Below are 20,348 nucleotides of genomic sequence, written 5' to 3' on the forward strand. Positions count from 1 at the left end.
CCTTGCCTAACTTCAGGCCTTTTTGTTACCAGACATATTGGCCTAACAGTTCTAATTCTAGTAGTTAATCCTATGTTTAGAAATATTTCTCTTTTATTATGTAAAAAATTCTTGTTAATCTCCATTGTTTTCCTTCTGGTTATAACCTTCCATCTAGGTCTCTCTCACTGAAAAGTAAAGGTCTGACTGTCAGATGTTAGATTGCTGGGTAGTGTCTGGACGGAAGAAAAATACTGAAATCAGATATAGAAAAGTTGTAAGGAAAACAGGAAAATCTGATGTGCTGGGGGAAACTGCAAATTCAGTATGTATGATTTTATCTCATTTCATGTACAGATCTGCAGACTACCTCAGTTAAGGGAAACACATTAAAACTCAGAGAAACAGGAGTAAGCATTATTGACTGGCGGAGTTAACACAGATGAGCTTTTTGATGTTCGGGATTTGTCTCTCAAAGTCCCCAAGTATTTCCTGCCTCTGATTCTCTCCCCACACAGAATCTTGCTGATTTCTTTGAAGAACACCAAATGTAAAAGCATTTTGGCCGTTTCCTTCTTCTTCTCATGTCTAATTTCCAGGTAGATAAATGGGTCAACCTGCTTCTGCCATGTTCCCCATTCCTCTCTTCTATAAAACCTCTGCTTCCTGCCTGTTTCATCAGCTGGGATTCATTTCTCCTCACTTAACACATCAGAACTGTAGATGTCTACATTGCAGCCAAATAGACTCAGCTGTTCATTTTTTGCCTTTTCATCAATAGAGAAATATGCCCTCTTAATGCACAATTCATGTCCCCGAACAGTTCAGCATCTGAAAGAGCACAGATGAGTTGTGCCCTCAGACTGTTTGCTTCTCTGCATCACCCACAACAGGAATCTTAGCAGCAAACCCATTCGGATGTAGCTGTCTAAAGTGAAGCAACGAGTGTCCCAGTCTATGCTATTGATTCACCATGAGGGCTACTGCAAAAGGGGAACCTGAAGCAGTCAGTGAAAAGAGAGGAGAGTAAACTGATAGACGTGTTGTTTTGAGCCCTGCATATTAGCAATAAAGTAGATAAAAGTATTTGTGCTATATGGATAACTTTGTAAATCTGTTAACACTTTACAATTACTCTTGTTAAATGATATTTATGGTATAAAGAAATATTACTGTATTGTCATAGAAGCATTTACATATGCCAACACAGGTTCAATATGACTAAGCAAGTACGTAATCTTTTCTTTCACGCTTCCTTTCTGGTTTCTTCTTATCACCATCACATTTCATGGACCTGCAACCTGTATTTCAGACTGTTTTTTCCCATGAAGATTTATTTATTTAGGAGATACCTAAGCCCCACATATCATTTCAATATAATAAAAAACTGCCCTTAAACCTCTCCCCAAGGTTCTCCACTGCCCCAACCTCAAATTCTAACCAAATGTCATTCTGCTTTTGTAATATTTTGCAAATAACATTGCTTATCATGCTCACCGTATGGCCTGACTTTCTGTAATGTACCAGCAGCTGCAGCAATACCGTATTGTTCTCTTGTTCTCTTGAAACTGTTTCTTGCCTTAAATCTAAATGATAAATTCTTAGGTGCAGAGATTGTATTTCTGTTCAGCATTTATCTAGGTACTTGTTACACTGGGGTGTTGTATCATGGCTATTCCTTCAAGGTATTATAAATATAAATAAATAACAAACACAGTAACACAATTACATTTTGTTTTTGCTTACAGCTATGCAATTTTGCTTGGGCATTAAACAAAAGAAAAATTAGACCTAGCATATGTAAATGTTTCTATGACAATAGTGTAATATTTCTTTATATCATAAATACCATTTAACAAGAGTAATTGTAAAGTGTTAACAGATTTACAAAATTATCCATATAGCACAGATACTTTTATCTATTTTATTGCTAATATGTAGGGCTCAAAACACGTCTATCAGTTTACTCTCCTCTCTTTTCACCGACTGCTTCAGGTTCCCCTTTTGCAGTAGCCTTCATGGTGAATCAACATGATAGTATTAGGAAAATTTTGCAAGCCTACAGTAAAACAGTTTTGCTCAATTTTATCCATCTCTATGAAAAATGCCACAAGAATGTAGCATTTAGGTAGGTTTAGGTTAGATATAAGGAAAATATCTTTTACATTGAGGGTGATGAGGCAATGGAACAGGCTGCCCAATTATGTGGTTGATGCTCTGTCCCTGGAGAATTTCAAGGCGAGGCTGGGATCAGGCCCTGGGCAACCTGATCTGACTGTGGTGTCCCTGTTCATTGCAGGGGAGTTGGACTAGATGGCCTTCAGAGGTCTCTTCCAACTAAGGATTCTGATTCTATTCTAATGCCCTACATATTTTGATACTCTGCAACTGTAAACTTTTCCAGGTTTCAAAAAGAAAGGTATTGCTCTCAAAAAGAATTCTTTCCATTTGTAAGAGGTCATTTAGTTATTGCCATCCATCAATCAAAAATCAAAAACTGTCTACTTGAATGACAGGGAAATGACTAAGCAAAGTCACCGCTGTAACTCAAAGTCTTTTAAGATCTCTTTAGCTGTTTATATTTCTGCTAGTAATTGCTCACTCAGTCATAGGAAAATATTTTTTCCTAAAACACCATCATTATCTTAATGTTGAAGAAGCATTAAGATATGAATGGTGCATAAAACATTACACTACTTAGACTATTCATTATCAAATTTAATTATATAGCTGCTGGATTATATATGTGTACATGCAAGAAAGGTCAGGGCTCTTTTTCGGAGATGTACTTTGAGGATATTTTTTCTTTTCTTTAACTGCATGTGATTGATATCAGTATCTTAATGTTGCACAGCTTTGTCTTCTGATTACTGCACGTGATTAAGGCAACCAGTGGCAGTAATTTTTCACAGCACTACAAACAAAGATAAAATAACACTTTCCAGTTCTTCATTTATTTGTGTAACATAAAATATAGCTGTATTTACATAACATAAAATATCGGTGTATTGGATATTCCCTTGGACTCCAGAAACTCAGTTCCTAGATAGATGACAGCCACAGTGAAGTGCATGCAAAGCTGTAACTCTTCCTACCTACAATGCAGGAGAACCCTAGGTTGCCTATAGGACACCAGGTTATTTATTAAGTTGTTGATTCTTCTGCTTTTGTCTAAGAATGTTTCAAAAGATAGATGGAACACATTCTCCAAACCATAGAAGTTGGGTAAAATTACCATCAAGTTAATTGTTCAGCCCATTAACAAAGCAGTATTCACAGCCCCAGTTAATTAATAGGAGAGTGTAAGTAGGAATTCTGTAGAATGAAATGAACAGTTTTAAAAATAGCTATTGTGAGAAAAGAAATTCTTCTTGGTATTCAAAACAAGCAAACAAACAAAACTGAAGAAACTTCTATACGATGCTCTGTGCAGGACTGATCCTCCTTTTCAGAGAACTCCTTAGCTGAGTAAAAACAGGTCTATTCCATTGTGATTACTGCAATGTGCAAACCGTTGAAGTTATCACCCAGCTTTACTTTGGTGTGGGGTGTTTTGTTAGATATCCTTCAGCAGCCACTGCTCAGCACTCAGTAATCTTCTCCAGACCTCTTTGGGTACCACCAGGGAAAGAGAAACTTTCTATTTCAACCCCTCAGAGGCAAAACACAACGCATCTCTGAAGCATTTGGTTTCTGGTGACACGGGTATTTTGGGCCAAAGTGAAATCAGAAGGCAAGGCTGCAAGCAAAAGATTCATTAGAGTGTAACATCAAACAAAACAAAAACAATCAAACCAAACCAATAACAAAGCAAAGACATCTTCAGGTGTTTGAAATGCCCATTTATAACTTCCCTTCTCTTTATTTCTCATTCACACCACTTTTTTGATGCACAAAGAAATACTTGACCCTGAATGTTTCTGCAACACTTCTGGTACTTCCCTCTCCTCAAACCTTCCTAAAGCTTGCTACTATGGCATCTTCACTACAAACTCAGTCTAAGTTTCTGATACAGACTAGAATAACTCTTTGTACGCTGCACCCTGTTGACCAAACTTCTTGAATTGCCAACATCAAACAAATAAGCAAACACCTCCATAAAACAAACCAAAAGCATTCATAAGCCAGCACAGTTTTTAAACACGTTTTTGTGGTATTTCTCATGTCATATTCAGCAAGGGGGGCTACAGGATCCCGAGATGTATATTATTTGTTTCGCATTCTCCCTCCCAAGAAGCTACTGCCTTCCTTTTAATAACTCCTAACACTGAGAAAACTTGAAAAACAGAGTGAAATTCATCTGACTTGCATTTCATAAACTTCAAAAGAATAGAAACATTATTAAAGCTGCATAAATGACACCTTAATCTCGCATCAGATGGAGGTAAACATAGCAAGAAACCAAATTAAATGTCATTTCTTTTTCTGTTTTTCTCCTTGGACTGCCACACACCGAACACTTCATATGATCTATGAGTTTTCCAGGATAGCAAAGCAGAAAGATACATTTGTATAATTCTTTCTGTATTTACAGCAAGACAAATTGTTTTGTTTTGAAACACTGAGTCTGATTGGAGTTGTACAATAGGGTATAAAATTGTCATTGCAGCAGTCTGTATTTGTGTATACTCAAATGCTGCATTGACAGTATAACAAGAGTTGATCGTACTTTGAAAGAATTGTTTCTACATTTTTTTTATCAGATTGAAACCCCTCAAAACAGTGCTTCTCACTTCTAGTCTTCTAATTTTACTTTCTTCCTAATGTGTTCACACTGATTCAAAATGCAAATCTAGAAGAATGACAGAGTTATTTTTACCTGTGTTGTGCTGAGATGTACTGGTATTTACAACAAACACATTTTCTGCTTGCAATTCTTCTGCTTTTTGTTCTGTGAAAAAACTGAAGTTATAGAAGCCAATGTTTTCAGTGGTGGAGCCTACAGTTATCCTCCCAGATTTAATCTTAATGTCTCCATAAAAGCAGATGTGTTAAAAGACGTGAAGGACCATTCAATTTTCAATAAATTGATCATGATCAGAAAATCTCACATCTTATTGACCTATTAAGACCAGATGCTTACATGTGGCATAGTTGGTATGGTCCACTTAGACTGCATCTGAATACCAAAAAGGGCCCAGCATCCCTTATGTCATCACAGGAGAATGTCTAGCGTGTTTTTCCTTTGTCCCCCATGCATTCAAGACTGCAGCCCTGAATCAATACTCAAGATCTCACAGAAACATTTTCCATTGATGTGTGCAGTTGTAATCAATAGTCAGTACTGTGGTTTGAGTAGGACCAGGTCATTTCTCAGAACAGAGGTACTGGGTCTGATCAAAGTGTACATATAGCTCAGTATCGGGAGGACACAAATAAAAAGCTGAAGCATAGTGTAAGCACTGATGCACTTGCAGCATGCAGCAAATTTTGTTTCGTTCACATTATAACCCAGAGGGGGAACTTTCAACTGGATTTTTCTTTCATTTTTTTCAATACCTTTTTGAAGCTCTAAAAACTTATAGCACCAACTCATTGTCCTCTGAGGGGAAAAAAATTCTATAGTTTAAACAAATGTTGTGTGAAAAAGTATTCCTCTTTCACAGTTCTGCTCATTTCTATCATCTATCTCCAGAATTACAGCTATTGACGTGATTTTCTCATCCTTCCAAAACAGACTCTAAAATACAAAGACCATCCAGTTCTAAAAATCTCCCCTACCCCCAAAGTGAACCATGAAACTCGGCACTGAACAGTAGATTATCTTTCCTTCTCATCATGCAGGAATGCAAATCTATTAAGTATGACTAAGAAAACTTCACAGCCTGCTTGGTGAAAGTACAGAATGCTCTTCAGCATCTGTATGCCATAAGGGATTTCAGTACACTAGATTTATAAATAAAATAATTTGGAAAAAAGAAAGGTAAAGAACACACACTTTGCATATTTAGACAATAGCCTCAAGAGTTAACTGCTTGAAGTGATTGGGAATGCTGACAAGAATCAGCTTTTTTCTCACTTCTTTGTGGAGACAATATTGATTGAATTTGTATAAAGCTCTTAAACTAAGCAAGATGAAAAACAGACAAGCTGTACTATGTGGCTATGAGTTTGGCATACTTGAGAATGAAAACTCAGCTCAGGAGCTGTATGACCACTCCTCCCCATTGTGTAGTGTCTTCATAAGGGTGTACTCATGCCTTCATCTAGGCCATTAAGTATTGATCACTGGTTACTGGCCTCTTCCACATCTGTAAATGGGCTAATTCAGTGCAGCTAATTCACCTTCAACTGGAAGATACTAGCTGAGATGAGCAGGGCCTCCAACTTGCATTATCCGTGGTGATGGTCCACTGAAGGTAGAATTTAACTGTAGATGACCACATCACCCACTACAGTTTCCACTTCTGTCCTGTGAGACTGAAGTAGACAACGTCCTAAATATACGCCCTAATATACTACTAAGACTTTTATAGTGGCATAGAAGTAAGACTCTTAATTCCTGTAAGGGGTGGATTATCTTATGACTATGTGGATTTTCTGGAACATGCAAGTCACTATGATATCTGTCAGGTGTCACGTTCCTTGCAACTCTATTAGGAGCAATAAGTTTACATCAGGTCCAGAAAGAAGGCCTTCACTGTTTTGCTCCTTCCGTGCAGCACGTCCATGATATTACATTGTCTCTATACCACTGTACCTTCTGTCCAAAATCCAAATGTTTTACATAAAGCTTGACTAGACAATTAGTTGTTCTCATCTACCAAAGACCGTTCCACAGGCCTGTTTGGCATCTGCAGCTTACAGCTCTGTTGAACATGCAGGATCCACAATACAGGATAAGACCCACAGTCTGGCACATCACACTCTCACCTATTTCCTGGTGGAAGGATGACAGCAGCAGCATTTCACAACTATCCAGATGGATTCAAAGGCCATATGCAAGTGGATCTACTAGATTTTAACTTTTTTTTAGTGTGTCTATGCTTTAATTCTTTTCAGTTCAAATGAGAGTTTCAGTCAAGAAAAATCAATAGCAGCTTTGCCTTCAAGCCTTGTTTCTGAGGGCTAGGTGACCCTTTAGCCTGTTAATCCATAAAGAGCCTGTTCCTCATTTTTTTCTGTTTCTCATTTCATACCTTTGATCCTCTCAAAATCTATTTTCCCCAGGCACTCTTGTCTATGATTAATTTGGATATTTCACACCTTGCTGTGTGTGGAAGTCAAGTTTACTTACACTCGTAAATGAACTAGGCTATAAATAAAGTCATCACTACACAGTCTGATTCACAGAGTTCCTTTCTTTTTCAGGTTATTACTTTTTTTTAAATATTCAATGCATCTGTATTACAAGTTGTTGGTTCCAATTAAAAGGATCAAGAAGCAGGCACAGGGCTAATTTCATCCCGGGTAGTTACTTGCCATTAGACAAAATGAATATAAAAATGCAGCTATTCTCTTACAACATGACTTCAATACTTCTGCACTCATACATCTGGAGCAGCACACTACTCTGCTGTAGCCTCATTACTAATTTTCAAAATTGAAGGGATTGTTGCAATTCTCTCTTAATAAAGTCACATAAAATAAGGAAATTTCTTGACAAAATTATTTATTTCCTGGTTTCCAAGTTGAATAGTCACAAATGCTGAGATCAGTACACTCATCTTTCTTCCTCATTAATCCAATAACAAAGAAATTACATAAATACTGCCTGCTCATTTCTGTTTTGTCAAGGATTGTAGTGAATTTCACAGCATGTTGCAGACAAGCACCCCAAAATGTCTGCAGCAGTCTGGCAATAGACTGCTGTCTGCTGATCCAGTGTAAAAATAACATAGGTGAGAAAAGTAACTCAGCAATTTGAGAACAGTTTGGTAAGAGATGAATTTAAGAAACTCATCCATTTTTCAACTGTCAGGTGAGCTAATACAAGCTATCACCTCTCTCTGAAAATCAAAGCTCAAAAATGTGTAGAAAAAGTAGTCAAATGTGAAATGAAGGCCCACAGAAAAATGCACTAGGTTGAACAAGCAAGGGGGAAAATGATTTTCTGCTTAAAAAAATGCTGCATGCCATAATTGCAAATAAAATGTATAGTTTGTATTTGATTAAGAAGTAGTAGAAGAAACCTCTCTTCAGAGAGTAAAAATCACTGAAGTGCTATTCTCTCTATACTTGTCAGATGGGGGCTTTTTCTTTTCTTTTTTTCTTTTTGTCAACAGTAATAAAAATGATATAGATTCCACCGGGGGAAAAGAAGTTGAGGAATGCTGCAACACAGCTTCCTCTTCATGGGCTCAGCTCATAAGCTGCTTTTGAAAGTAAGAAGACTTGGTGGCAATGTCTGAATGTCCCTGGCAGAAAATGTTGGCATGCCCTAAATCTGTTCAGTGCAGGAAATGCTTGTGTACTTGCCCTCAGTGGTGCCCTGTTGTATCTCTCCAGTGAAGATAAAAAAGTTGAAGGAACTTTCTTCTGTAAAGAGAGACTGGTAAGAATTTCAGTAATAACTATGACAGCCCTCCCCCATCCTAATCCCTCTGGAGATGCTCTTTATTTACACATTTAAAAGATTTTAAAAAATGAGAGAGAGGGAGAGATGAGGGAGAAGGAAGCTAGGTTAGCACAGGATCATAGAATCATAGAATGGCGTGGGTTGAAAAGGACCACAATGATCATTTAGTTTCAACCCCCCTGCTATGTGCAGGGTTGCCAGCCACCAGACCATGCTGCCCAGAGCCACATCCAGCCTGGCCTTGAATGCCTTCAGGGATGGGGCATCCACAACCTCTCTGGGCAATTTGACTTGGCTTCATCTTGCCCTTTTGGACAGAAGTAGCCATAATAAATTGTGAATATGCTAAGAGCACAGTAGGAAAAAAAATTACATGAAAACTCATTTTCATGCACCTTTAAAAGTCCATATTATTTGGACAAATTGATACCCTAGGCCAACCATTTTCCTTATGGCCTGTTAAAAATTACTTGCTAAATTTTTGATACAATCTTCCATTCTTAAGTTTTTACCTAAAATGATCATATATGTTTATATTTGTGCTGGAAAATATATTCAGTATTATCCCGGGACAAAAGACACTTCAAAGTAATTTAAAAAACTCCCGTGCCAACAAATCTGTGTCCAGTGATGGGACTACAATTTCTTCCACTGTCAGTAGTAAAATACCTAAAACTATTTAACTCAGTCTAAAACTATTAAAATCTGCCCCCCAAATGATTTTTGTTTTGCTAGAAGACTGTATGAACTTCCTGCAAATTTTAACAGATTATTTTAAAAAGTCTTTCACTGCAAAGTGCAATATTTTATGGTACAGCCCACAGAATTAGTCCAATCTGGGAGGCTGGTTACCGATCTGATTTCATATGAGCCAGCACTGACGAAAGAGAACATCTGACATCTGTATCAACTCCTATTGCCTCAACTTGCTCTTGTAAAGAGAGAAAAAGAAATAGTAATCCATACACTAACAACCACTCATTCATATTCTACTATTTTATGTGGCTTTAGATACCACATTTGCAGAGACAGGTTGGATTAGGCGTCATTTTTCTTTAGTCTCATTCAGAATTTCGTACTGTTACCTCACCAGCCACAATCCAAAATCATACAGTTAACAGAACCATAGAACAGCTTGGATTAGAAGGAATCTCAAAACCCACACATCCCAACCCCTGCCATAGGCAAAGCTCCACCCATCAGCTCAGGATGTCCGGAGCCCCATCCAGCCTGGCCTTGAATGCTTCCAGGGATGGGGCACCCATAGCTTCTCTAGGCAGCTGTGCCAGCGCCTCATTGCCCTCAAATGTTCACCCAGCAAAGTTCTCCATAGGAAGAAGGGGGGTGGAGTACGTCATGAAGGGCACAAGCACCTAAGAAGCAGTTAGAGTTGTGCTATTGTCACCAAGCTGATTGGAATCTGCAACTGTTTCTTGCTCATCAGCATATATGATGCCATAACGTAGCCCTGCAAATCGTGAGGAAGAATATAACTCTGGGACATCTTGGTCTAAAGTGCATCAGTCATGAATACGCAATTGATAAAAAGTAGACATTATTTTAAAGGAAAGCATTTAGGCTTCCATGTTTTATGAAACAGACAATTCATAATTTACTATCTGCAGTATAAATGAAATCTCATAACAGCATGAAATCACCATTATGAAGTCATGGAAGCAATCAATTGGTATTTTTACGTTATGCAAGAAAATGAATATAAATATTTTTCATGTTGTTTCAAAAAAGCACTTATCTTTCTCATTAGCAGAGCAAATGAAGTTATATGTTTTGACAACTGCAGGGAAGTTCTTTTTTTTTAACTTTCCTTTTTTTTTTTTTTTTTCCCATATACCCATGCTAAATCTCAACAAGATCAAGTACCTGGATCATTAGTTTTGAATAAATGGAAACCTTGCTTCAGCTTTCACTAATTCATTCTACAAATCTGCTTTGAGCACACTGATGACAAAGAAAACAGTCTGAATATGCTAATCTCTGTAACATAATTCCCAGAAACTGAAATGTGAAGACAATCTTACACACTGACATGGGCTAAGGAGCACTTACTGACATGTTGACATGACACACTGAGGTTAGCGTGCCAACACTTGGTACAAACCTCTCACTTTTCTCCATTTCTGGGCCTTGGAAATTCATCAGGAACACCAGCACTTGTCATTTTCTGTTTCCTAAAACATAAACAGTTATCTACACAGGAGACTTACAACAAAGCAATCCCTTTCTCTGGGGGTATTCAAAACCTGCTTGGATGCTTTCCTGTATAACCTGCTGTAGAGAACCTGCTTTAGCAAGGGGTTGGACTAGATGATTTCCACAGGCCCCATTCAAACCCTGTGATTCTGTGAAAGCACATACACAAAACCAACCACCCAAGCAGTCCCAAAGTATAACAATTTGTCTGCTAGGCTGGGAGAGAATTTGTACTCAAATTCTTTTTCTTCACTTTCAGAAGCGGGAAAGCAGAAGACAGGTGCAAGAAAACAGGCAAGAAAATCACTTCACATACCCAAACATACAAACCTTTAAGAAACATCACTAGAAACTCCCCTATTTTTGTCACAAATATTATTATGTGGCAATGTTTCCTTAAATTTCAGTTTCTACAGCCAAGCAGAGTACCTCTGCCCTCATTCATACAAACATGTCTGTACCCCATTCTGTATTTGCTTCTATTTTTCATTAAGATCAAGCTTGTGTGACTACAGTAAATGAAGAAACGTAGTCATTAACAACTAGGCAGAGATAATTTGTTGATCCATGCAAAACTGCATGGATCACAGCTGCACTCTTGAAAAGGAATGCAAAGGCCTACTGTGCTGCCATCACCTCTTTATATCAGTTCCCTTACAGTTCCTCATTTTTTTCCATCAGTTTCAGTTCTTTTCAGATCTATAACTGTTTGAGGTGGTCCTTCTTACTGTGTACCAAGAAAAAGGTGGTATAGAGTTGTAATAATACCCTAAATTTTCAGAACTTCCCTTAATCTGCACACTGTTCTTCAGAGCAATGGACTTGTCTCCTGTATGTAGACCTTGTTCCTTTCTAGACAAACAGTGGGAGTACAATGAACCACAAGTTTTGCAAAGAGATGAGCAGAAGTACAGTCTTAAAATAGTAATAGTAATAATAATAATAACAGCAGCAACAACTGAGTAATCTATTTAAACTTGCAGCTGGCATCCAAGAAGGCCACTTGGGAAATCAACTCTTCCATTTTCCTAGCAAATAGACTCACCGTACACATTACTGCCTCTCTAAGCCTATATATGACAAGTATAAGCAAACAAAACAAACAAACAGAAAAACACAACAACCAAAAAAGAGATTCTGTTGAAGTTATCAGAAGTGAGATTATTAATCATGGACAAGCTGAAAATCCTTGCTAGTAAACTTTAAATCAGCACACTTAAAAAATCCTCAAGCTTCTTTTTGAAGGTATTTGTATTAAGACTCTTTTTCTCATAGAACAAAACATTCTGGAGATTACCCACCTCATGAACTACATTTGAGCTGCTCTTTTATGTCACATTTCATTTGCAGGGATGCAGGGATGCAAACAGACTGAGAACTTGCGGCCTACCTAACATTCTGACATTTTGGCAAGAGCGGTCAGCTGCGCTTTGCTTTCCTTGCTGCCTGCTGAAAAACTGGGTTGCGAAGATTACATAGCTTTTCAACACCAAAACTGGTGCTTCTCATTTAAATAATTTAACACAAATGTCCTCAAGTGTCTGTCCCCCTTGTGCTCCTCTTGCTTTTACTGACACTTATGTGGCAGATGGTACAAATGGCTTGACATATGCTTGTAGCCTCAGTGCAGGAAAGGAAAATGACACCACTGCTGAAACCTTGGCCATAGCCCTCTGGAGCCAAGACTTGATGGCTGAGAAGAGCAATATCTGAATACTAAGTTTGAAATGTTTGGGTGACTTTATGTTCTTTGTTATATCTTTTCTCTCTCATTTCTTAGACTCTTTTCACTTCTCCTTTACTTGCACATTGGATCTGATGAGTGTGAGCAAATTCCACAGCACTGCAAGACATCTTGGGAAGCAATGCATTTATTTCCTTCACTTCATTCCAAGTCCTTACAGAAATAATATATTTTACAAACCAATTCTCTGCTCAAAGTAAGGCTTTTGAAATATTCCTTGAACTAATTGAATCTGTAGGAGCATTGCATTTAATGTATGGATGATTTTAGAAACAACTGAAGGTATACTGCCCTTTCTTTTAACAGGATATAGAGGAAAGGGCATGAGGTGCAACATCCTCAATATCACTGGCTAGTTCTGCCAAATTCCCATCGAAGCTTCAGCATTGTCTCATGAAGAACAAGTAGAAAAGTAAAACAGGTATCTTGGGATTATTAAAAAATAAATCTCACATTGGTTAGTTGATCAAAGTTGACAGGAGAACTAGTCAAAAAACTCTTTTGTTCTAAGTTTTGATAGAAAAATGGTGTTTTTTTTCTCGAAAATAACAGATTTATTCAAATGGAAGTATTGCCTTAAATAAACTTCTGAGGGGATACAAGAAGGTAGAAACTTAATTGGTTTCCTGTCAGAAAACCCCAGACTTCTGGGCAGTGCATCTTTGCCTTGATATATAGAATCCCAGGGTCTTTCAGCTCCTTGCAACACCATGAAGATAAAAGAGCACAACTTTCCAGCAGGAACCCCAACATCTCAGGAGCCATACCTGGTACCAGGATTTGCAAGATGCTCAGGCATCTCTCTGCTGGGAAGAAGCTAAGACTCTAGTAAACTAGAAGAGTTTACTAAGTAGAGTTGACACTTAACATTTGTGAACATTTGTACAGTTTTGGAACTGATTATTTTCATTTGACATCCTCTTTCTTACTTTTCATGACAGGAAAATTTTTAGTTTTACACTCAAGAAAAAGGAAACTGAAAATGACTGAATGTGATGCATCATCCTTCCATGAAAGCTGACCGTCAACAACAAAACTGTAAGTAAATGCATTGCTTATATTTGTATGCATACTCCACAAATAACCTAAAATAGCTTTCTGTTACTCACAGTGAGGTTTTCAGGGATTCTGATTTCTCTTAGACTTTAAGAATTCCAGAAAAATTCACACACACACACACACACACACACACACACAAAAAAAAAAAAAGAAAGAAAGAAAAAAACTTGGTCAGACCTATATCATAGTTTTTAACTTTTTAACTTGCCCCTTAGCATTTGTTGCATTGGAATGAAATATTAAAAATACTTCACAAAATCACAGAATGGCTCGGGCTTGTAGGGACCTCAAAGCCCATCCAGCCCCAACCCTGGGCAGGGTTGCTACCCACCAGCAGCTCGGGCTGCCTAGGGCCCATCCAACCTGTCCTTGAATGCCTCCAGGGATGGGGCACCACAACTTCTCTAGGCAGCTGTGCCAGCGCCTTACCGCCATCTGAGTAAAGTATAGAATTGCAGCACTTGGCTCATGGTGTGTGACACATGGTATTTGTCTTGTGGCATGTGGCTCATAGTGCATGGTATGTGGCTCATGGTAAGTAGCTTATATGTGGCCACCACAGGGCTAATATATATCTTTTTTAAAAATTATTTATTTTAATGATATCAGGAAGGCATGGCTACCCAAAGGGATGTAGACAGGCTTGAGAAGTGGGACTTCAAGAACATCTATACAAGCAGTGAGGTAATTTGAAATGTGGAAGAGGCAGAGTAGGACAGAAGTTGATATTCTGAGGACATGGGATGTCCACTTACTTTGTCCACCTCTGTGGGTTTATATCTGTGTTAACAGCACAATAAGAAAATCTGTGCTGCTACACTGACCTCCAAAATAAAATTTTCTAGGGAATCAGATGTCATTTTGTTCCACCAAGCATTTACATTAATTTTGCATTGTGTATGCAACTCTACTCTTTCCCATTCACTAGATACACAGTAAAATCTAATTGAAGTCAATAATATACATTAACAACATTTAACTATATGTTTACTAAGGTGTACTCAAGTACTCAAAGCATATCATCAGCATTTCACAAACCATTTCATCTCAACATGAAGATAGGTGCTTTTTCCTGCTAGGTTAAAAGACTAGTCTACAAAATCAATATCTAACATATATACTGAGAGGAAATTCCTTGCTTCCTAAATCCTGTCAGCACTCATGTGCTGAAAGGCCCTGTGGGACTAACTGGATCATATTATTCTAAAATGTTACTACCAAATGGCAGAGAAGTTGATGTTGCTTTTTTTTTTTTTTTTTTTTTTGGCCTTTGAAGGAAGGGTAGGACTCCCTGGTTAGGCAGCCTTTGCCAGTGAATAATTCACTGGAAAATTGCTTCTCTAGTGCTAGGTTTGGGTTTTTTTCCCATTGAATTGCATTTGATTGTCTCCAGGGATCATATTAATGCACAAACAAGATAGACAATCCAAGAACTACTTTACCTTTTCTGGCTTCAAATTACATACATTAAGCACTTCTACATTACTCTTTTCAATATTTGCAGCGTATTTTTTCAGTAACATAACTATTAGTATTATTATATTATTGTTATTATTATAATAACTAGTATCATAACTAGTAACATAACTATCGCAAATCACTATTAGAAATACACATTTTGTCAGCGTTTTTTTTCTCCCAGCTTAGTTCATGACTCACTAAGGTTTTTATATAGTCTGAGGAGAGGAGTTCCACATACACAAAGGACACAAAGGCTGCAGGGAAAAAATGTCCTTTAAGTTACTCTAGGAAGAAATGGACAATTTCTTTGGATGGACAGAATTGGGCAAGGTAATAGAAAAGCCCTTCTCAATAAAAATAGCCAAATTAACAGCTTTCCCCAACATCTCAACATCTTTTATACTTCTCCGTGTATCTGCATGCCATAGATCTTGCCAGAAATGAGGCAATACAGTTTTGTGAGAGCCCTTGATTAAGTTACTGGCAACACATCACTGAAACCACCAGTGGATGGTATCTCAAAATCAAACTGAATGGAAGTAGACTACCTCTGTCTACGAGATGCTAGATACTTGCATTCCCCATCACATTTGTATACATTTTTGTGTCACATAAGCAACACAATTAAAAGAATAAACTTTGTTACAGGAGTAAACACTATTGTTTCCCCAAACAACTCTAAACACAAGTGACCACAAGACCGCAAGTGTGAAATTGCACTTTGACCAAAACAACCAGCATATATTGCTTCTCTCTTAAATAATAAGGAAGCAGTTAAATGAGAGCTGTTTAATAGTCATTTAAATAAATTCGTTTGAATGATGGAATTTGAATTACTATTGGGGAAAGCTGTAAACCAAAAAAGAAAAAAAGTTCTTTTATTGCAACTAACGTTATGCTGTCTGTTTCAATGAAATTTTCATTTGCCAGTCACTGTTATTTTGGTGAAAGACTAAATTATTTGCTGCGTGTTACTGTGGGGCAGAGTGTAGACAAAATTTAAGAAGTTGACAAGTGAGATGATAGAAATGAATAAAATTTATGTTCTTACGAACCTAATGGCAAGTAATTATCTCTGAACCTGCAGTACAAATGTGCTTTTTCATCATGAATACCTGACGTGTATGAGAAATTTCCAGAAGACATATTATTTATACAGTGAAGCAACAGAGTGGAAAACTTGTTAAATATATGGCTTTTGCATCCCGCATTTAATAGAAAAGTTTAATTGAGTGGTGAACTTTTCAGAAAATTTTGTGCAATATTAAGGGGCAGATGCTAAGAAATAACAATAAAAAACAGCCTCCTAAGTCAATATTCTACTTTTTTTTCCTTTGTTTTTTTTTTTTTTAATTTAAATATCTGAGCGTCAGATTTGGTTCTATTGCATGCTCTGGTCCCAGACTCCAGCATTAACAAAGCTAGTTATAGGAAGATGTGCGTATGTGTGCCCATGTAATACAACTCATATTATCACAAAACACAGCAGCTCGTAAGAATAGTAGTAGATCTATAAGTCAGTGCCCCCAAAATTGCAGAAGTCATAATCATGGTAGACTGTCCTAGCTTAGTCCTTTTTCGTGTGCTCCTGTACTCTTACATACTCAGCACGGAAGTCTTGATTTGTGCTTTTTTCCCCTAAGATGAGCTCTGCCTCATTTAGATGCAGAGCTTTCTAGTCAGCATTTTGTGTATGACCCTGTGCCTAATTTAGTAAACAATATTCAGATCCTGCTAGAAAGACAGAATGTTTAATTTCCTTGTAAACTTTACTGCATTACTCATCCCTTAAGTACTTAAGTGCCTCACTAATAATTTATCCTCACAAGATCCCTGAAAAATGAACAGCTGTTATTATCCAGATTTACAGATGAGAAAACAAAGCACAGAGAAATCAAGGTCAAACATACCCGTTAAATGTAGGGAGCTTATTTTGAATATCTAGCCCATGTTATTGTGTGGGACCCAGAATGTGTCAGATCTTCCCCTGCTACATATATGAATGTGCAAGAGCAGCTGGAAGCAGCCCCAGGAGAGCTCAGGGCCCCGCAGTGACAGCTCAAGCCTGACCTCCCCAAACTTGGTCATGGAGAGGAAGGTACAGTGCTGAGGGAGATCCATGCTCTTCTGGGGGAGCAGCTGAAGGCCAAGAAAACATTACAGCAGCACAGTGGCACTAGCTACCAGCATGTGGACAACTGCAATGCACCCCTACGTGGAGTAGTTTTCTTTGCCATGGACAGCTTCATATGGCAGTTCTGTATAAGAGAGTTTTCATCTTGTGAAATGTCAGAAATTCTTAGCATGCCTGGTGCATTAGTCTACAGTGAGCTTCAATGCGTGTGCCTCAGAAGTTTTAAGAAGGAAATCTGGCCCACTCACTGCATTTGGTTTTAAAGTACTTTTGCAAGAAAATATTTTTAAGTTATGTAGGAGTACTACAAGTTAAACTTGTATAAAAATTATCTCCTAGATTTTCTTACATACAAATAGACAGGCACTGTTAACTGATTTCTGGGGCTGATACATCCAAAAATGACTAAGCAAGTACATCTGATACTTTGGTAGCGTTATTTCTTTCAGCATGATAATGATTGAAAATAAATTGGAAAACCAGTTGTCTCTTCAGTTTTCAAGACAGCATTTCCAAACTACATCAGAATACATCACCTTATCTATTAAACCCATTCAAATCAGAGTAATTTTAGCATACATTCCATAACCAGTTATATATGCCTTCAGCATGGGCTGTGAAAAATTATCTCAGTACAATTCCTCTGAAGAATGGAGCCATGGGGAGTCCAGTAGGACTGATGTTAAGAGGACGTGTTTGACACTTTGAAACACTGCTGATAGCAGAATTAAATCTTCAAGACTTTTGCATATTGCTGACCTTGGTATTATTGAAACATCCTGTACATTAGCAGGGATGCAATAGCAGCAATTGTGTTCTCTTTTATTGTTGGGTAAGCCTTCCCACAAACACACAGTTGTAAATAACGAATTGCATGGACAAACACTAAACTAGTTTAAATACTACACACCTTACCCAAAGCTCCAGCACATGTACATTGTAGTTGTCAATGCCATGCATTAATGACTGGCCCTAAACTCAAGACATCTGAATGTGGGTCTCTACATCTACTTCCTCACATGTGCCTAAGCTCCCACTACAGCAGCAGAAACCTGTTGTCTCATTATAAAGGTATGGTACCATTTCAGTGTCCTGGTGTGTCCTGAGCAGCCTCTGCAGATGTGGCTCCAGGGCAGTGCAAGCTTCCCTTAAATCCCATGTCACATCTTCCTGGCCCTATGCAGCCACAGTGCACGTATCCCAGAGAGTTTCTCAATCAGCATCACATGTCTGTGTTAAGATGACCATTGTTCCAGATGAGCTACTTGAGCACCCTTCCAGACCTCAAGGACTTCCCTACACGCTCAGACATCTAACTTATATACAAGCACCAGCATGCAGACATTTAAACATGTAAGCAGCAGTCTAAAAAGTCAATTCTAAAAGCCCCAGCAGCCCGCATTAGCATGCAGATAGAATCCTGGGCACCACACTGAATATTTCTTGATTTCATCAAGACTTCTTATGACATCCACAGGGGATTTCATGTTCACAAAATCAGATAAGCAATGAGGCAGTCTCCTTTTGTCAATGTGGCTAACAGTAGAGAAAGTCACAGTGTGACTTTCTGAAGGGAAAAGCAGCATACCTTTTTGTCTGGCATTCACTGTATTTTAAAAGCATGGGTACGAGTAGACACTGGAGGATTATATTATTATTTGAATCACTGTGCTCCCAAAGTAATTACTGTCTAGGTTCATCTATACTGGAATCTTGAGATCTAAGAAGAGATTTTCTAATAAGGGATCTTTCATTCCCTGTGTTATCACAAAGCTCTCCATCACAGCTACCATTAGTTTTAAGACACAACAGTGACCTTTTATTAAGGTTGCACCTCAGAGGGAAACAGTGAGTGAGCTTAGTAAGAAAGTTGGCTAAATTAAAAACCTTCAGTCATCAAAGGCAAATAATGAGCTCTGTCATAGTCTTTATCTTTACTGCCTGTCCCATTATCAAAATTTGTTGAATGCTTCTCAAGAATATCAAACTACTTTATTACAAAATCACTAACAGTGTTAGTATACATCCTGAATACCAAAAACTTCTCACAGCTGCTGTACAAGTTGGTATTGCAGACTGAATTTTCCATTTTAGCACAAGAAAATCACTTCTTCCAGCAAGTTTGTTTTCATCACATTATTTCATGACACACAGAAAGTGCATTTTATGGCAGAACAACAATAGTTTATGCTTTTAACACATGTAAGGCCACATTTTATTATCTGCTACATCCAGGAAGGACTGCCACGTATCAAGAAACAAAACTTCTCTCAAATTATTTGTGTGTGACAGAGGGATAATATGAGTGAAGAGCCAAAGGATGAAAAAATACTCACATCTTTGCACTCATGAAAGACTCTGTAATGTGTTTTCTAACCAGAAATGTCTCAGAAACCAGCCTGTAGTTACCAAATAATCTAGTCTGTATACTCTTAGCTGCTTACTGTACGCGTCCGTGTTTTTTTTTCTTTTTTTTTCCTTTTTTCCCACCGGTAGAAGGAGCTCTTTATTAAAAGAAAAACGTACTAATTCAGTTTGTTGGAGGTCTACAGCTTTTTTGGCTCCTCCTAGCCAAAGATCAAATAATTCAACATATGTGGTGTATCTAGGGGAAAAAAAAAAAAAGGGAGGAAAAAGGCTTGTCAGGAGGACTGCTAGTACTTGAAGCATGTACAAATGTACCAAGCTAACTACATGCAGTCACAGCATCTGAGCTTTACCCCATTAACAGCAAAGAAAGCCAAAGAAACTTCCTGTTCTGAAGTTATAACAGCTGTCTGATTAAAATAATTGGTTTCGACACAATAATAGTAAAATCTTATGTTAGAAAGTAGAGAAATGATACCTGCTATTAGGTGCGGGAATATGGGCAAGAGGCAAACTTGAACTAGACATTAAAAATGAATCTTCGATCTCTGGAAAGTGAATGGTTCCCTAATGATTTCCATTACAGCTTCTCAGCAGGCCTACACATGCTTTAGCAATTCGGCGCAACCAAGCAAAAATACTGAAGGTTTAAGGTCAGCCTCTATTGTCCTAGCAGGAGAGAGAAGATAAAGCACTAAGCAGCAGCTATCTTCAGATACCTGGGATTATATAAACCCAAAGAATTCTCTTTTCTTTCAAACTCATGCTGGGCAAATAGAGTTACTTCTTAAATCAGAAGACTGCTGCATTAGCTTTCTGCAGATACATCATTACAGTCGTTATTACGGTAGTTTTTTTCTAGCGGGATCACAAGC

At 37.9% G+C, this 20,348-nt stretch overlaps 1 protein-coding gene and 1 long non-coding RNA gene across 2 annotated transcripts in view; both read right to left on the reverse strand.

Annotated features, from left to right (window-relative positions):
- Window positions 1-20,348, reverse strand: part of HS6ST3 (heparan sulfate 6-O-sulfotransferase 3) — a 281,373-nt gene that overhangs the window by 91,890 nt on the left and 169,135 nt on the right. The window lies entirely within an intron of this gene.
- LOC146545669 (uncharacterized) lies at window positions 2,851-20,218 on the reverse strand. The gene is made up of 3 exons (XR_014880866.1): window positions 12,010-20,218; window positions 4,799-10,686; window positions 2,851-3,718 (listed from the first exon to the last, which is right to left on the reverse strand). It is a non-coding gene; the product is annotated as an uncharacterized LOC146545669 (long non-coding RNA).

The sequence above is a fragment of the Meleagris gallopavo genome, chromosome 1 (assembly GCF_905368555.1).
Source record: "Meleagris gallopavo chromosome 1, MGAL_WU_HG_1.1, whole genome shotgun sequence".
Lineage (NCBI taxonomy): Eukaryota > Metazoa > Chordata > Aves > Galliformes > Phasianidae > Meleagris > Meleagris gallopavo.